General features: G+C 41.1%; 1 protein-coding gene across 18 annotated transcripts in view; it reads right to left on the bottom strand.

Annotated features, from left to right (window-relative positions):
* The window catches only part of MBNL2 (muscleblind like splicing regulator 2), a 254,254-nt gene that overhangs the window by 163,694 nt on the left and 75,388 nt on the right, over positions 1-15,172 (bottom strand). For 3 of the 18 annotated variants that reach the window (XM_001141125.7, XM_001141054.7, XM_009427145.5), the window contains exon 1: positions 9,764-10,015. The exons of 9 other annotated variants lie outside the window; for them this stretch is intronic. The gene's annotated coding sequence lies outside the window, so the exon portion shown is untranslated. Of the gene's footprint in view, positions 1-9,763; positions 10,252-15,172 lie in introns of those variants that run through there. 6 more of the 18 variants (XM_009427142.4, XM_009427140.4, XM_009427144.5 and 3 more) reach the window with 4 other exon arrangements.

Below are 15,172 nucleotides of genomic sequence, written 5' to 3'. Positions count from 1 at the left end.
TCAGTTTAGTGTGACTCCTGGTTCTAGGAAAGAGGGGGCCACATGTGGGACACACAGGAAAACGAGGCATCTGAAAGGAGGGAGGACAGACAGGGGCACGAGATGGATGACCTATAACAACGTATGAGACTCAACAATCAGGCCTGGGCATTTCACTTAAGCTACTTCGTTAGACAGCTGTCTCTTCTCATAATGTCTTCGTTTCTATTACAAGACTTTAAAACTAGCATTTTTTAAATAAATGCGATGTTAATGGCATATAACCCTTCCTCTCTATCCTTCACATTCTTTGGAGATAAGGAGGAGAGAATGGCATTATCTACATCTTAGGGAATGAATGTGTCAGAGCTCCTGGACCTAATTCACCAAGGATGTGAGGATGCAAGTAGGCACATCAGACTTCTGGGCTCCAGTTCTGACCACCATCCAGAAGAAAAGGAATCTAAGGCCGGTTTATAATGCATATATTCCTTAGGATAAAAAAAAAACCAACTCTGGAGCAGACAGATAAACACAACAGCCTTCCCTGGAGGCAGTAACCAAATCTCTTGGGGGAACTTGTGAGAGTCTGTGTCCACTGAGAAGATAGACGTCTCGGGAATGGGGAGATAGCCAGAGACAGGCTGTGTGTAGTCACAGAACTGCTTGCAGCTGCTGAAGTCCCTGCCTTCATGCCTTCAGCCCCAGCCACATTGGTGCAGGGCTGGTGGGATATATCAGTTCAACCTCAGCTTCACTCTGAGGCTGAACAGCCTGGAAAGACCTGCTGTGTGGAGGAGGTAGGTCCCAGTCTCCAGACTGCCAGAAGATCCTCCAAGGAGCCATCCCAGACCCAGTGATCTGCTGCCACTCACATTGTGGCAGTGACACTTCCAAAGCAGCCATTGTATTCTGGAGCCTCCTGGATGAACATCAGCTTTATCACCTGGAGCCTGTTACAAATGTAGAATCTTGACCTCAGCCCAGCCCTACTGAATCAGAGTCTACATTTTTAATGAGATCCCCAGGTGATTTGCAGGCACATGAGAGTTTGAGAAGTGCTGTCTGGTTACTTATGGTAGGTGTCTGGTGTGACGGCATCAATCTATTTGCATACTTCAAGTACTTTCTCATCATGAAAGGCTATTTTCTTCAGAGAAGTCCTTATGGCTGGGTTCAATTGAGAACTGCTAGAATCAGAAATAAATGAATCCCCAGGGTCTTTGAGAACAGGATGACCAGTGTCAAGTGATATCTCCAATCACTCTGGAATTACTGTTCTAACCAGTAACATCCCCAAAATATATACATTTTGAGAGATGGATGCAGAAGTATTGATAATTATTGGTTTTTAAATACTCTCTCTGCTTATTAGTGAAGATCGACTTTTAAAAAGTCAACTGTATATACGAGAGATACAGCTACGAAGGTTCCCTTAACTATCTAATATTCTGTGGCTCTAAACAAGATTCTGAACCAATATTTGCCTCCAAAAGGACCACAGCCAGAAACCCTTGCCAGAGAGGAAAAGCTATGTGCAGGAGAGTAGTTCAACCCAGGAGACTACACTGTTTTCTTATGGAATCCTGGAGACTAGGCTATGGTGCTTAATAGTATTGGTTGTTCATTTTTTAAAAACAATTTTGCTCCTTTGTGGGTATTTATTTTTCTGATTCTTTGCTAGCTCTTATTCTCTTTTGGGCCCTTGCCATGTTCCCCAAGATTCATCCTTTGTCGTTGCCTATCTCTGTTCATGCTGCCTTCTTTCACGAGGTGTGAGCACCAATGGCTTCAACTATGGCTTCAACACAGGTGTGTCTGAGCTTGTATTTGTAGCCTGTTGTCCAGGCTGTTCTTCATTCCCACATTGTCAAATGTTTATGAGACATCTCCACTTAGATGTTTCATCATTAGCTAAAAACACCATTCTCAAGTCTAAAAACTCATCATTGCCCACCCTCCTTCAACCCTATTCCCATTTATTGGTCCCTTTTTCAGACCACTCCCATTTCTGTCAGGGTACCATTGATATCACTCCTCCTAGAATTTCTGCAATGGCGTGACCTCAGCTCACCGCAACCTCTGCCTCCTGGGTTCAAGGGATTACCTTGACTCAGCCTCCCGAGTAGCTGGGATCACAGGCATGTGCCACCACATCCGGCTAATTTTTCTACTTTTAGTACAGATGGGGTTTCACCATGTTGGTCAGGCTGGTCTCAAACTCCCAACCTCAGGTGATCCACCCACCTTGGCCTACCAAAGTGCTGGGATTACAGGCGTGAGCCACTGTGCCTGGCCCAGTTTCACTCTTCTAAGCTCTCACTGCGTTCTATTATTTTTCCTTCAAGATGCCTTTTGGATTTGCCCTTTCTCCTTCATTTTTCATGCTAATGCAACCCTTTTCCACTTTGTACCTGGAATATTGTGAAAGTTTTCTAGCCGGTGACATCACTAGTTACAAATGTTCTGACCTCTAACCCTATCTTACAAGTCCCAATTGAATCTTTATAAAGCATTAGATGTGATGTTATAGGTAATGAAATTAAACTCTTCCACAGGGCCCTTCAGCTCATTCATATCCTGACTCCACCCCCTCCATCTAACTTTATTCCCCACTGCACCCTAACACTTCATCTCCATCTCCAAGGTCAAGGTTCCTTCCTGGCCACTACACCACATCATGCTATTCCTCCTTCCTGAGATTTTGACCACCGGCCTCTCCAAACATTTTTGATCATACATTCTTATCAGAATTTTTTTTTTAGATCAGAAACAACCACTAAGGATGGTTACTTTATAAATATTATTCTTGCATAACCCTGCTAATATGTTACACACATTATCAAACATCCATGAAAACTGACATTTTTAAAGGATGAGCTAAATAATATATAAGATGGAAGTTCACCTATTTCCTTGCCAAGTGAATAATCTTGCCCTTGGCCTGGGGTGTGAACATACCACATTAGAGACATGGATCCAGACCAAATACATCCATTCAGACCCAGAGGAGGCAGCTCTTCCTGTGGGAAGCCTTATCTCTTACTCCCACCCAAACTGAGCTCCACTTTCCTGAACTCTCAGAACACTGAAAATTATATGTAGTAAATCATTTAGACAATATATATTGCATCAATACTTTAAGTTTGATTAATTGAAGCTTGCATCTAGGATGCCAGAAATTTATAGATTTTTAGAATAATTCAATATCTTAATTAAAAATATTACTGTCTTCTCAAAATTGCTTGGGTTGGGCTCTACTCAATTACGCGACATCCATTAAAAGAAAACTCCAAGTCAGACTGAAGCTTAATTTCATTTATCTCATTAAATATCACGTGTGGATTCCCAGAGGTTTGAGGACTACTATTTCTACTTTTGTGGCCAATGAGACTTTTAGCACATTGCTTAACCTTACTCAATTTGAGTTTTCATTGAATCTGTAAAACAGAGGGCAAAATGTGACCATTAAAAGAGATAATAGGCCAGGAACAGTGGCTCACACCTGGGCTCAGCACTCTGGGAGGCTGAGGCGGGTGGATTACCTGAGGTCAGGAGTTCGAGACTACCCTGGCCAATATGGTGAAACCCTGTCTCTACTAAAAATACAAAAATTAGCCCGGTGTGGTGACACACGCCTGTAATCCCAGCTACTTGGGAGGCTGAGGCAGGAGAATCGCTTGAACCCGGGAGGCAGAGGTTGGCAGTGAGCTGAGATAGTGCCACTGCACTCCAGCTTGGGCAACAGAGTGCGACTCTGTCTCAAAAAAAAAAAAAAAAGAGATAATAAATATAAAAACTGAAATGATATATACATGTAAGATATATATATGTTACTATCACTAGTACACTCAGTATTTGCATATTATAATGTAAACTATATAAAGTACATCTGAGAGTTTTAAAATAATTAATCTCCTACCTCCACCTTGAGCTTTTTTTTCTGCAAATGAATTATTTTTATGTTCTCAATTTCATTCGTTCAGCTGAAAAACATAATGTCACCTACCTATACAGCTTGGGGGTCTTATGGGCCTGAGTTTAAATACTTGCTCAGCCAAGTATTAGCTGTGGGATCATGGCTGTCAGAGCTTTTCAGAGCTTCTCTTCTACTGGCCAGCTGGGGATAGTATTAACTTTGTGGGGCTCTCCTGCTCTTCTTAGGTTCAAATTATATGAGATATATATGTAAAACAGCCAGTTTCTAACACATGCCCTTGAAATATTCATTTCCCCCCCAATCCCTGTAACAGGCTTAGGAGAACTCAATGAGATGCTCTCATGGGAAAATTGAATGCTTTGAATTTTGGTCTCCTCGTAGACTTTGGTTTTTCCCAGACTTGCAGACCATTCATAATTACGCATGGATTTTCTGTTCTAGAAGCACCTTACTGCTGTGTGACCATTTGGGGTGCAGAGCCAGCACAGGTTTTGTGCTTGAATGCCTAGCAGTCAGAGCTGAAAAAGCAAAACGAATCAACCTGTCTTCTTGCTCTTCCTTGGCGTCTAGGCTACCAATGGTCCCGAAGTCTAGTCTAAATGCACACGCTGCCCATGAAGGCATTTGGGGACAAGCATGTGCACCCCCAGGGACAGTTCTAAGTTTTTCCTGTCCTTCAAAATTCAAGTCAATTAGCTGCTGGAAAAAAATCAATAACTCCAAGTTTTAAAAATCCAGTTTATAATGCATCTCCTCCAGCAGCTTTACCCAGCACATCCTTGCCAGAGTGCCCTAAGTTTAGATTCCCACTTTTTAACTTTCTATTTGAACTGCTAATTAAGATAATGCCTGTGAATGCCCTTTGTAAAGTGTAAGAAACTACACATATGTTAATTCTCCTTCTGAAGACATTTGAGTGCTTAACCATCCTTATCTCATTTGTAAATATCTTGTTTCCTTGCTATTGTGGATTGCAAACGGCCGCAGCATTTTCAGTGTTCTTGACTCCTCCCTTTTTCCTCTGAGGTCATGTACCACCCTGGAGCTCTTCTACAGCAACCAGCTTGCAGTCAATGCCCATAAACCTTGGACCTGCCCATCTGTCTGCCAAGACCCATGCCTGAAAAGAGTTCTATAAACATGGCTACATCCTCAGCCTCCTCTCTCAGCTCTCCCCCAGGCTGCGTCCCTGAACCTCGCAGCTTGTCTGTGCCCAGAGAATACACACTAACTGTGATGTTAGGGTAAAACCAACAAATAAACCCAAAACTTAGTGTTTCAAAAGGAAATAGGTTTTTTGTTTTTTTTTGTTTTTTTTGTTTTTTTTGTTTTGTTTTGTTTTTTGTAACTCTGCTTTTAAGGAAAAAGGGGGAAAGCGAAATTCTGCAGAGTCAGGAAACAGGTTTCCTTGCTAGAGATAGAGACACTGAGGTAAAGGCATGGGGCTTCCCCCACACCCTGCAGCTCAGAAGTGTGGGACAGGAGTCTAAGACTTCCTGTTGTTGGCTGGTATTTACAGCTTTTTAGATGATATGTCCATTTTCCCCAGGCACTTTGCGGCCAAAACTCTGTGTGCTGAGACTCAGAAATTGCTCTCAGTAGCTTCATATTTTGAATTTTTTTTTTCACCATTCTTATCTATCTATTGCTCATCTGACATCTTTATATGTTATTTAAACAGTACTTATCTGGAGAAATATAACAGAGGTCAAGAAAGTACATACATACAGATATCTAAAACTCAAAACTCCATTTCTTATTCTCCCCCAATCACTAAAACTGCCCCAAGCCTAAAATTAATCTGATGGTTAACAATGCTAAATTAATATTAGCCAATAAAGTTATTCAAGTCTTTGAAACTTACAATTTTGCATCATTTATTTTTGTACACACACACAAAGGCAGGTATTAGGTTACTGAGTTGGGTTTCTCACCAAATAGCAAAAGCCAGGGAAGCCCAGAGGTGTTTAATAAACACTTGTTGACTGATTGATGGAATATACTACCCTAGGATAATTCAGACAATGCATTCTTTGTCAAAACACTAAGGTAAATTATTGAGTCCACTTTTATTACCAAGCGTTTCTGCTGTATTGAGGAGGGCAGGCCAGCCCAAAACTCGTCCATCAGCCTCAGAGCTCAGGTTTACAAAAGAAACCCTTAGGCCTTACCTTTCACACCTGTTTTTACTCTCAGCAGAGGAGGCCGGGACTGGTCTCCATAAACAACTGTGTAGTTGGAGCCGTGCAGTCGGAGGCCCAGGCCTGATGCAGACCCAGCCACGCAGCACCTTTGGCTCTTTACTACGAATATTATCACGGCTGCAACAAATAGTTTGTGCAGATTTTTAAAAAGAAAAAAAAAACTGAGAAGAGTATAAAACTGGAGAAAAAAAAATAGTATGTTAACTAATTTACAAAGCCCAGTTAAGTCTTCCTGCCTCATTCTTCTGAGAGAAACCAAAGCATTAAAATATCAAGCTCTTTGCTCTCCCCAGCAGTGGACATCCATGCTCATCCAGTTGAGTCAACCCTTCCGGGAAGGATGCCTGGGCCCATGACACCTTTACTTCTCTTTGCAGCTATTTCCTGCCTTTCTTTGCTAGGCCTTTAGCTTGGGTCTTGAGCAGATTTCGTGAACAGGGCGAACTGTCCTCTCCTGTTCTGCCATGCCCCAGGGTTCTGTGCTTGCCTGGCCTGACTCTTGACCTGCAGCTCTCTCTGGGCTTTCTTGCTTGTTGATTTTTATGCCCACACCTCCCGACCTTTTTATAACCCCCTTTATCTCCACTGCCCACCTGTCCCCTAGAGTCGCCAGGTTTCTCTGCTTGGCACAACCCAGCCAGCTCTGACATGTAGCTGTACCTGAAGATGGTAAAGGCCCCCAAAACTATGTTTTCAACAACCAACACGTCTTGTAGTTATCCACCTTTTCCCGAATCAGAATCCTTCACCCCTTGCAATGTTGCCAACCTATTTCTATGTTGATAATCTGTTTTGTCATTTTGGAAATGTAAACAAATCAGTATACCTTCCTTTTCATCTTTTTCTTGTTATCGGTAGGAAAGTACAGGAAAAAAGGAAGAGAAAATGCATGCGAGATTGAACCTACTTATTCTACTATAAGGAATTCTCTTAAGCTCAGCATCTAAATCCTCTTTTCCCAATTCTTGCTTGGAATCTTGAGTACCTGATCTTGAATTTCTATGGCGCTCCCTGAGCGCGGGACTGGCTGGTAGCCATGTGATATTGATTTGTTTTCACCATAGCAACAGCAAATTGAAACAACTAGCAGAGAGAAGGCAGGCTGTTAACCAGTAAAGCTACCTAACCAGTATATTTCACAAGCATATTTTTCTCCTTCCCTCTTGTTTTTTCTCTTATTTACTCCACTTTCACAAATTTAACACAAAAGTCAAAGGAAAAACAGCATTAAATGTTTTGGGCACTACAAGGCCTGTGGCCAGAATAGTGTGCTTTGCAGAGCTTCTAGTATATTAGACTAGATCGATGGAAAAAATGCAAACAACAACGCTTTGATTTCCTTGGAAATTTCATTTGTTGAACTAAGAATAAGTATCCCTAAAAAATTTACATGAGCACAAAGTAGAGTGAAGGGTTTTGTGTATATGACTATGTATCTTAATACTCTAAGGCGTTTGCCAACAGTTTCTTAATACCGAGGTTTTATCCCTTTGTACTTTAAATAGCTCAATGTGCCAAGAGACAAACAACTTTTTTTTTTTTTGGTAAAAGGTCAAGGTCTCAAAATGCTAAATGATGAGGGAAAGTGTAGCAAGTATGATTCAATTCTATTAAAAGATAGAAAAATCAAGGTAGGCACTTGCTCAAAACTACGTGAGTAGTCAGAGAGGAGACACAAATTAGCTTTGGGAACTCCCCAGAACTCCAATGTGCTCCAGTCAAAATCTTTTTTAAAAGGTTCCTTTGTAAACATTACCCTTCCCCCGATCTCTGTGACCAAGGTTGCCACCTGTGACATGGATTTGCAGCCTGCAGTATTGTACTTCCCCTGCTTGGGGCCATCTGTGCTAGGACATGATGATTTTTCTATGAAAGCAGCTGTTCTCACCATCACAACCAGCCTTGAACTTGGTGGCACAACCTGGATCCTAAATAGTGGCTCTGGAGCAACTGGGAATAGGGCCCCAGGGACCATCCACCCAGGTGGCAGCGCTGGGCTGCACCAAGGGGGAGTCAGGCCAGAAAAAAAGCTTTGCCCTGCTCCCTGCTGCTTTTTGCCAGCCCAGCCAGAAGCCCTGCAGAAAACCTGTGCTGACCGGCCCGACATGTGGCAGGTACAAGAAGATGCCCTATTTATGAGGGGACAGGTTTACGATTTACAAAAGACAGGCGAAAATATAAAGGCATAACTTAAGTCCTGCCAGTGGGGAGTTAGAATGTTCCTGGCCAGGACATAAAGAAATATTCCTCTCCACAAGCTCGAATAAAGGAACACACAGCAGAAATAGTTGGGGGATGACGTCAGAAGTTCTGGGCTAGTGTCCTGCACTTCTCCTTGAAAGTAAAAACAGTGGGTCTAGAAGAATCTACGTGGCATTGCCCTTATTTAAATGAGTAGTTCTACTGCTCCTTGCAAAACAAGTAGGATAGCTGAAGAAACTTCCTCTTATTTAAAGATTGTAAGAATGTTCCCCCTGCCTTTTTTAAAAACCTTATTGTCCCCAAAACACACACATTACCCAATTAACAAATAGCTTTCCACTTAACCTTTGTCTTTTAAAGGGACAGTAATGTTTCTTGTAGAACATTCAAGGTGGTGGTGGTTAGGCAAGTCAGATTTTTTTCTTCGCTTCAGTGCTTGCTAACTATTCTAAAAATGTTACACATTTATTGTAAACACATGCTTCCGAGGCCTAACAAAAAAGCACAGTTTCCTCATGCCTGGCAGAAATTTAAAACGGAAAAGGGCAGAAATAATTCTTTAGCAAATATATCCTTTCCTTCTCCTGGGCCAAGTGTGTTAAAAATAAATCTTCTCCATCATTTCTCACTGCTGCTTCTCAGCGAGAAAGTTGATATGGTTCGGCATAGTGAAAACACAGCTTTAAAAGCTAGCCTGCCCTCATTAAATTATTCTGCTGGCTGTGTGTTCTCATTAAAAATGCATAAAGATCAGATAATTGCAGTAAGCATTATTAACCCAGCTTTACTTTTGAATATAATGGTTCCACTTTTAAGCTGGAAACAAAGGCTCAGACATGCCAGGAAAAGAAATGTAAACATTGAACTACAGTATCGAAAACTTGCCAGAAAGCTACCTCTTGCTAGGTTGTTTAAAATGTGCTTTTGAAACTCAATTAAAGCTGTAGCATTGTAGAGCTAGGTAGGTCCCTAATTTTTAATAAATAGACACATACGTTTGGCCAAACATTCAACCGATGATTATTTACCATGAATTTTTTTTTAATCCTTAATTGCAAGTCTGTTTTCAAATAATATGATCCATGTAAACTTTATCTATTTGGGAACTAGCTATGGCAATATAACAATTTTTCATAGCAAGAAAATAAGATTGCTCCAAAGAATTCAAATGGTTTTTAAAAAATAATATAATAAATGAATCGATTCTTTGCATAAAAACTCGATTTCTTGCCTCACCCCAAACAGGCGGCATAGATTCAAGCTTTGCCATTTCTTTTTCTCAAATCAAAATGTTACGTAAAACTCCAGGGTCCCCCGCAAGTATTACAATTGAATTAGTGGAATCCAGTTTCCCTGGCTCCCGTAAGCAGCACACATGGAATGCAGCATACTGCAGCAAACTCTTTAAACATTCAAAAAAGGGGGGCGATTCTCCTACCTTGTTTAGCTCTGCCTGTCCTTCCCATTTACAGTAACCCCAGGAACATCTGGCAGAACCAAGTGGCCGAGGCTTCTCCACCGCATCATGAGGAAGAAACTTCCATGTAAATAGTTCTCATTCCCTGTTTATTGTACTCTGAAAGCCGTCTGCCGTATCTGGAAAATTTTACCTTCAGATGATGAAGCAAAGACAGTCTAAACTCTGTTGCTGTAAGCTGCAGCCCTTCCTTCCGACAAATCCCTCCCAGCCGGGGCCAGCCAATCCCCAGCCAGCTCGTCAGCCCTACTCGTCTGAAACTGGCCCTAATAGGATGACTGACACAGTAACACAGCACTTGCAGTGTGTAAAAACAGTGCATCCATACTGATGAAAGAGGAATTTCCCTCTCAGAAGAAAGCAATCATAGCACCAAGACAAAGTGGCACATAATTGGCAGAGCAGAGAGAGGGGTAGCTCAAGAAAACACCCTTGAAGACAGCCAGCTCGAAGCCAGGAGCTGCACCGTGAACACTTGGGAAAATGTGAAACTCCGCAGATTCCAAAGAAATCCAGGTTGTACATGAAACTGAAGTCCTTGGACTATCTGACAAAGCATATGTATATGTTTTTTAAAGGAAAAATAATTCAACGTCTGCCATGGCAGTTAATACCTTACAAAACATTTACATATTTCCATTATTGAGGAAGAATGTGCTAGCCCAAGTGCGTATTCAAAATCAAAACATGCTTATAGCTCTGGCACACACAGGTTTCCTGTATAACATCTGTTATTGCAGTGGTTAATTACTGCGGCCCATTTATCTTTCGTCTAAGTTTTCAGACCACTTGGGACTTCGATTAGGGAATGCTGGACAATAAAATTGATATCTATACACTACCCTTTTCTACTCTTGGCAGGCACCCACGAGAGGATTAGGTGTGCCTTAACCATCTTAGATGCCATTTGATAAATACTGTGCATTGGCTCACATTATCGTTAATGAAGCAATGATTATAGGAAGATGTTTACTGTTGAATACAAGGGGTACATGATCCAAGGGCCCCCATGAGGTGCCATTCCACAAAAGATGTTCTAGGAGGTGCTGGAGTTTCCTGAGATAAAGCAGAAGAAGAGAAAGTTTAGGAAGGGTTATTATTTATTTATTTATTTATTTCTTTATTTCCCAGTCTACAGCATTTCTGTATGCCTTGAAAACAAAAACTCAAAAACATATGGCATTTAGCAAACACAACAAGCATACATTTTCCTCCCCTAAATACCACATTTTGAGAAAAAAAAAGTATGATGATTACATGACGAGACCAAGACAGAACAAAGCCCCTATTCATCTGAAAGGTTGAACCCAATGCACGATTTTTATAAGCAACTGTTCAGCGCATCTCTAATGAAGCAACAGAATGCAATGGAATGCTTTCTTTTTATTTTGCCATTGCATCTTAAAAACATAATATTTCATGTAATTTCTAGGCTACTTTCTTCAATAACTACCATGCTTTATTCCCCTCAGTTTTTATACTTACATTCTTTGTCTTCCCCATGTAATTCTATCACATATCCTAACTTGCAGGCTTTCATCTACTGTAATACTTCTAGAAATTTAAATTAGTTATGTGGTCAAACAGATACAAACTACTTTTAATTATTAATATACTTAAACAGATTTGTGATTCTGCTCTTCCTCATCTCCCTCTGATTCTGTCTTTGAAACTATCATTCCATGAATCCCATTCCTGAAACTTTAGTTATCTTTGACACATTCCCCCATTCTCAACCAATGAAACTAAGCCTTGTTGATTTTCCCTCCCAGGTAGGCCAGAACTCTGACCTATTACCTGGAAAACACAAATGCTAACAAGACAGCCTCTGGAACTCAGGCCTCCTCATCTTCAAGCTCCCTTGTTGCCAGACGGGTTTTTTAAAATCATGTAAAGTCATGTTCCTTTCACATTCAAACCTTTCTCTCTATAAAATCTGAATTATAGACTTTCAAGGGCCTTCATAATCTGGGCTCTCCCTTTCAACTCAACTTTTTCTCCACTGTTTTCCCAAGTGAACTTCCTGATGGAGTCATGCTTATTTCTGCCTTACTCAATCTTTAGACCTCAGCTCACCTTTCCCTTTATTCTGTCTTGTCTTCTGTGGCCACATTACCCTCTCTGATGTTCTCCTGTGAAAGCATTCTGTATTGTTTATTGTACCAGACGCTTTGAAACCCTTAACAATGCAGTCTTCTGCAGTTAGCTTGCCTGAGTTGATTTTTCCATCTCAGAAATCAAGGCTTGTGTCGTATATTAATTAAGATAATGCACACAAAATGTCTATGCAGTGACTGGCACATAATAAATGCTCACTAATGATAGCCATTCTTACTGGTATTTCTAAATGCATTGTTCATTGCAGTTAGCAAAATGCCGTGCACAAACTTGCTGACTTCATGATTCCTATCTCAAGAATTGATATCATATTCATCCAACTGCATGAGCTAAAAACCTGGCAGTCATTCTTAACCCTCCTTCTTCAACCACCATTTGAAATCCATTATCAAAGTCTTTCGGGTTTAACACCTAAATATTTAGAAATGTTTCACTTTGCTTCATCTCTACCAGTGGCTTTGTCCAAGCTATCGGTGTCTTTTATCATGATGATTTAAATAGCCCCTTAACTGGTCTCCTGAATATATTCTTGACCCCTTCAAACCTTTTTTCACACTTCAGTCAGAACAGGAATTAAAAAACAAAAGTCTAATTTTTCCACACTCTTTTGTGTAAAACCTTTGCTGTGGACTGAATTGTGTCCCCCTAACATTTATATGTGGAAGTCCTAGCCCTCAACAGGAAGGTATTTGGAGATGGGACTTTTGGGAGGCAATTTAGATGAGGTCGTGAGGGTGGAGTCTTCACGATGGGATTTGTGTTCTTCTGAGACACCAGAAAGAGGCCTGTTTCTCTCTCCCTTTACCATGTGAAGACACAGCAAGAAAGCAGCTCTCTGCAAGCCAGGAACAGAGACCTCACCAGAACCTGACCATGCTGGCACTCTGACATTGGACTTTCAGCCTCCAGAACTATGAGAAAACAAACTTCTGTTGTATAAGCCACCCAGTCTATGGCAGCCTGAGTTGACTAAGACAACCTTTAACTCTCTTTAGATTGCTTTTAGGAAAAAGATAAAAGCCCTCAACATGGCCCATGAGGCTCTGTGCCATGTAGCCCCTGCCTGCTTCTCTAGCTTAGCCAGAGGCCGTCTGTTCAGGGAACCCTTCCCTGACCCACAGGATGAGTTCAGATCTACTTCTTGTTTTCTCTCATAGCCCTGTGAACTCCAGAGCAGTGCATCTCAAATGTTAATGTGCATGCAAATCTCCCAGGGGTCTTGTTAAAATGCAGATCCCATCTCCATAGTTCTTGGGTGGACACTGAAATTCTGCTTTTCTAACAAGCTCCCAGGTGACACTGATGGCTCTTGTCCACGGACTATTCTTTGAGCACCAAAATGTTTATAGATGTTGTTTGCTTCATAGCACTTATTACAGGGGATGGTTATACATTAATTTGGTTATTATTATTTATTTACTTAAGGTCTACCTTCTGAGCCAGACTGTTGGCCTCAGAAGTCACAATTGTCTCTCCAACATCTAATCTAGTATGTTCGTGGCACATGGTGGAGGCGCTCCGTAACACATGTATGTTAAATGAATTAATTGATGGGTACAATGTCCTACAGATCCAAGCTGGACTTAATCTTTTTTCTTTTTTCTCTTCTTCCTCTTCTTTCTCCTTTTCCTCCTCCTCCGTCTTCTTTCCTTATTTTTCTATATCTACATAAGTTCCTGGAAACTCTGGATAGAAGCTTAATTTTTCCTGAGGTCATGACATGCTAACTAGAAAGCAGAATGTTTGAGAAACTAGAGAACAAGTAGCAAGAAGACATCAACTATATTCAAGTAAAGAAGGTGGCCAGAGGAATGAAAATACAAAACAGTACCTTCGAATTTGCCCAATAGAAATTGTCAGTTGTCTTGTACAGTTTGATAAATTCGAGATCTATCACTCCATCCTTTTCTTTTGACCTCTAGGCCCAGTTTTGTGTGTGTTTTTTTTTTTTTTTTTTTTTTTTTTTGAGACAGAGTCTCGCTCTGTCGCCCAGGCTGGAATGTAGTGGCGCGATCTTGGCTCACTGCAAACTCCGCCTCCCGGGTTCACGCCATTCTCCTGCTTCAGTCTCCCAAGTAGCTGGGACTACAAGCACCCGCCACCACGCCCAGCTAATTTTTTATATTTTTAGTAGAAATGGAATTTCACCGTGCTATCCAGGATGGTCTCAATCTCCTGACCTCATGATCCGACCTCCTCGGCCTCCCAAAGTGCTGGGATTACAGGAGTGAGCCACTGTGCCCAGCCGGCCCAATTCTTCACCTAAATGTACCAGAGATGACTCATTTTTACCTTGTCCCAAACTAAAATCATTTTTTATTTGATCATTTCCCATTTCAATAAGTGAAAGCATCATTTCTCTTACGTTTCCCACTTTGGTAAATGGAGCCACCATCTTTGATGCCTAACTCTTTATCATCACCAACAACCAAATGGTCCCACACCCTGTGAATTCCTGTCTCTGGAATCTATCCACTCCTCTCCATCTTTACTGTTGGGCCCCTAATTAAACCCCCCACCACCTTTTACCTGTTCCTTACCTCTCTGCCTCCAATTTTGCCCCTCACCTTTCACTCCATTTACCACACCTCAGCCAAAATCATCTTTTTAAAAATGTAAATGTTATAATGCCATTACATGCATAAACTCACTCCATGTCTCCTCATTATCTTCCAGAGAAGTCCCCTAACTAGTTCCCAACTATCTTCTTTCACCCTCCTCTTGAAGTCACTTCCTTCCTACCTTTACATCCAGTATTATTAAACCAACTTTAGTCCCTCAGGTGTGTCATGTCTTTTCTAATTTAGAGCCTGGATTCCTTCTTCATGAAAAATCTTCTATTCCTTTCACACCCATCTAACATCTTTCTATCCAGCAACACCCAATGTACACATCACCTCCTCCAGGAAGCCTTCTTTGACCACCATGACTCTCACAGCACCTTGACATTTTATTCATCATAACAATTGTCACAGTACATAGTAAACATGTCTTGCTTGTTTATGTACCTCGCTAGAATCTATGAGGGAATGAACCATGTCTTTCCTATTCATCAGTTTATCCCCAGTGCCTAGAACATGCATTGCATAATAGCAGACACTTTCTGAATAGTTGTTGAATGGTTAAATGGATAAACTTGGAAATGGCACTGGTAATAAGGTGATAAAGACAGTTACAGGGCTTAAGTAAAAAAATTGGTAGAGAAGCCATAGAGACATATATACTATGTATAATGTATATTTATTATATATA

This window comes from Pan troglodytes, chromosome 14 (genome assembly GCF_028858775.2).
Source record: "Pan troglodytes isolate AG18354 chromosome 14, NHGRI_mPanTro3-v2.0_pri, whole genome shotgun sequence".
NCBI lineage: Eukaryota > Metazoa > Chordata > Mammalia > Primates > Hominidae > Pan > Pan troglodytes.
The sequence above is the reverse complement of the archived record's forward strand: the minus strand, read 5'-3'. Positions and strand labels throughout refer to the sequence as shown.